This window comes from Coptis chinensis, chromosome 4 (assembly GCF_015680905.1).
Source record: "Coptis chinensis isolate HL-2020 chromosome 4, ASM1568090v1, whole genome shotgun sequence".
NCBI classification, from domain to species: domain Eukaryota; kingdom Viridiplantae; phylum Streptophyta; class Magnoliopsida; order Ranunculales; family Ranunculaceae; genus Coptis; species Coptis chinensis.
The window spans coordinates 66824645-66829066 of NC_141459.1; the positions used below are offsets into that span (position 1 = coordinate 66824645).

Here is a 4422-nt window from a genome sequence, read left to right on the forward strand (position 1 = left end):
GCTAGCCACAAGAATATTCTCATATCATTGCTCGAAGTTCTTTGTTATAATTGGCCCCATTTGAATGTATTTAAATCATACTTGTAGTTTTCTAATTCATCTTTTCAACTCAGTAACAAGCTCACTGCATAATTATTTTGACAATATATATGGTGTCCAGTGGACTAGTGATTTTCTCGGTCAATCCTTATATTAGATGCAAGTATAATTTAATTTGTGGGAATGACATGTTACTTCTCCGTAGAGCTTCATGGTTTTATTGTTTCTAGAATGTTATGTGTTTGTTTGTTACTATTTGACACTAGTTTAATAATGTAGAATTGATTACGGAAGTGTATGTTCCTATTTCTCAAATTTTACGTTAACTGTGTTTTTTTAGGCTCACAACTAAGGCTTCAGTTGTGGCTTTTTCTGGCTCCACTTGCTACATTATCTCCTCCGGAAAAGGTTATAGAAGTGATGTTAGAAAATTGCAAGAAATCTCGGTTTATCACATCTGTTTTCCTTTGCTGAATATAAAGGAGAAATGATACTTTATTTCTTCTTCTTATGAAACCTGGCAAGGTTCAAATGCACCATTCTCCCATGGTTCTAGTTCTTCTTAGGTATGGTCGAATGCACCTTTCATATAAATATTTTCAATGCATACTTTATGTAATGCCTTGTTTATGTATGCATTTTATTGCAGAAATAAGCTTGACACGGGTTTTAGTTTTACTATGTGTAAGTTTAACTGGAAATATAGAACATACAATATAATTCTCGTTGAGTAGGTGGCTTTCCACATAGGATATTATTTGAACTAGATAAATGTGTATATAAGGTATATAATGCTAGGAGGTGCTCAACTGTTTGATACTCTTTTGGATATTGGGAAGTTTTCATATGCGAATTTTGTATTCTTAAATGTTGATTAAGATATATGTGGCTGTTATATATTACCAAGCTAATTCATTTGTTTTATGAAGAATGGTGTTTGTTTATATTAATGGGAGATGATTTAAGTTTTTTTTTTTTAAAATAAGCTAGGGTTAGGTTGACCCTCACCTGCATTAATTAACCAAATCTTACATAGGTGGTACCTAGAGCATCCTCCTCTATGAGTCTATGCAAATCTCTATCTAGAGGAGATATATGATAAGAGCCCAAAACTGTAGTTTTAACCTTGTAATAGTCATACTTTTAGACCAATTATGTGAGTAATAATTAAGAGTTAACACTGATTACGTGTCTTTATGCATTTCAGGCTTCAAAGTCCATTATGTGCAGAAATGTGCCACTTTAGTGAGATAAATGAGCAAAGGTCGGTTACTAAGGAGTTCCGTGATTAAAAGCCGAGATTCAAGAAGACAAAGCCTTTCTAAAGCCCGGTCAAAAGCTGAAAAGTCGACGCGGGCAGAAATAGCACACAAGTCAGCAGAACTTCCAAAGGCCGTATCTTTGGACTCAGACCTCGGAATGGGGCCTACCTTATTTCAAAACGACCGGCTCGGAAAGAGATTTCCAATGGTCTAAGCCTTGATCCAATCAGAGGAGCAGAAGTGGACAAAAAGTCTCTTGAAAACAACTACAGCTGAAGAGGCCTTTTTGGACTGAAAGAATTGGGTTTTGGGTCTGATTCTCTGGCCCAAAACATGGCTCCAAGCCCATGCACGATTTTTGGATTTGAAAGTATAAAAACCAAAGCTTAACTCTTTATTAATGGTAGATAGTTAATGGTAGCTAGTTAGACCTAAAACTATAGATAATTCTAGATCTAGATTTAATTGTTTTTAATTAAGTTTAGTTTAAATTCAATTATTGTTTTAGATTAATCTTTAGAATTATTGTTCTTCATTAGTTTGATAAATAAAATAGCTAGTTTGTCAATTTCGATTCTTGTCATTTACAATTGTTTAGATCTAAATTCCCTTATTACATAGATAGCTAGACCTAAATTAGTTAGATTATTAATTTAGTATTTGAATCATTGTTTTATTATTCATTAGATTAATAAAATAGTGTTCTCCATAATCTAGTTTCATTTCCATTCATTGTTTAATTTCAATTCGTAGATTTAATTATTTGTCATTAGTAGTTTAATTCAATTATTGCATTAGTAGTTTTGAATTGAGTTTAAATAAGCAAAGTTTCAATCTTTATATCATGTCTTGTTTGAATTCCATTGGGAATGATAGCGTGATGATTCTCGGCTAAACCTCCATTTGAGGGGGTTGAGAAGCCTTGATGTAAGCTTGATCCCGATTATCGTAGAGTCGTCGTAATTTCCTTTCCACTCTAGAAATGATTAGTTCACCATGAGAATGGGTGTAATCGTTCACATGCTAATTATGAATTGGTAGAAATGCCATGTGTAATTAGGGATTAGGAGTAACCAGATTGTTCTGCAAAGCAGTTCAATTCGGATTACGACGATTCGTCGTTAGTAGGATTAAGTCGAGTTAAGGTGGAATCAATCCCCCTCAACTCCTTATCATAGAATCGACGTAGCATTCCCATAGTTGTTCTAATAGTCGACTAGTTGCATCTTGTGGGTAGTTGCATCATAGTCTAGTTGCCATTTCATAAATCTCTCATTAGACTTTAGTTAAGTTTACTTATACGTAGAGAGCACAGCATGCGGAAGGACTAGGAGTGGAACGAATCACTCTACTCCACTATATCTCAGAGGATTGAGAGTAGAAATCTTTGATAAAATTTAGGCACGTAAAATAGTTTTAGTTTACTTACGTTTTGAGTTTTATCGTTCATTTAGTAGGTAAACTTTATTATTTTTACGTTTTATCAATAAGTACTCTTCTTAATGTCCCATTAAACCCACCCACCCTTGTTTGATTCATACTGTGGTTGTCCGTTTCAGCATTGAAAACTTCTGAGAAAAAAATTGCACGACGGCGACTCGCTTCTAAAGGGCGCACACTGCGCCCAAGTTACTAGAAGCCGACTTCGCGCCAAAAGTGCACCGAAGCGCCAAAAACACTGTAACTTAAACTTACACTGAGCGCGACTGCAAAAGAAGCGCACCAGCTGCGAGCTGAATTTTGCCGGATTTCCACGGGGTTTGATTCGAACTTCGATTTTTAAGTTTTCAGTGTTCTAACTTGTTATATACACTGAACACGCGTAAACAAGACGCTATTCATAAGCGAAGCAAGGACGCAATCAGGTATTCCTTTCTTCCACACCTCGCATCTCCTGTTAGAAGTTTATACTAGTATATCAGGATTGTTTGGAGTGTTGACGTAATTAGCTAAGTTTGGTCTTAGCCTTGTATGAGATTAAGATCTGGTCGAACAAAAACACCGAGCATAATTACACAGCAACATCAACAAGCACGCCTATCTAGTATACCACTCATTGCACCTCTATCTACTATTCCACATACTCTACCTGACACAATGCCCGACGAAGGAGAGACTCCTCTCTCTGACTTCTACAAAGCCTTGAGCGATAGCCCCAAATCTTGCATCGTTCTAGCAGACCCAGTGGGGATTTTGAATCCCCCAAATATTTTAATTTGTTACCCGCTTTTCATGGTTTAGACCATTAAAAACCTTATCATTACGCGTAGGATTGAACAAGTCATAACAACATTCCACCATCCTACGGTTGGTGCGGAACAAATTAAACCGAGGGTATTCCCTTTCACCTTAGCCGATAAGGCGACGTCTTGGTTAAGCGCCAAAAGCGCCTAATTCGTGGACTCGTGGGCTAAACTTGTTCAAATTGTTTATGGAACATTTTACCCACCCCTAAAGACGGATGAGATGCTTTCCAAGATTTATTTCTTTCGACAAAATCCTCATGAATCATTTTCAGAGGCTTGGAATCGTTTCACCGATCTCCTTATAAAGTGTCCACATCATAACTTAGTGAAAGACACGTTAGTTCGTGCCTTTTTCAAAGGACTTCTACATCACCATAAAGAAGTCCTTGACATAATGAATGGGGGTAGTTTCTTAAGTAAAGGAGCCTCGGAGGCTTATAAATTTATAGAGGATCAAACTAAGCGAAATAACAACTGGGGGGGTAGTGACGATATCCACCGCTCCACTAGTTCTTCTAATACAGTTAAGGCCGCCGGTATGTTTGAAATTAAACACGATCCCGAGCTTAAAACTCTAATCGAATCACTCACTAAAAAGGTAGAGGCCATTTACGGCAACAAAAGCCTATCCCGTCATGAATGTAAATTCAAATCCATGTAGTTTCTGTTGGAGCCTTGAGCATCCCGACTTCCACTGTCCTATAGCCTATGAACAGGCTTGTTCCATTAATAGTGAACCTAACGCCCCTTGGAGACAAAATCCCAACTTCGGTTGGAAAAATAACCAACACGTCACACCTCCAGGGTACAATAATCAATATGTTAGGCCAACGCACAGTTTTATCCAAGCTCCACCACGACAAGGACAGGGTCAG

General features: G+C 37.1%; 1 non-coding gene across 1 annotated transcript; it reads right to left on the minus strand.

The window, feature by feature from the left end:
* Positions 1–3767: 3767 nt before the first annotated feature.
* LOC147504477 (small nucleolar RNA R71) lies at positions 3768–3871 on the minus strand. The gene has a single exon (XR_015194040.1). It is a non-coding gene; the product is annotated as a small nucleolar RNA R71 (small nucleolar RNA).
* Between the last annotated feature and the right edge of the window lie 551 nt (positions 3872–4422).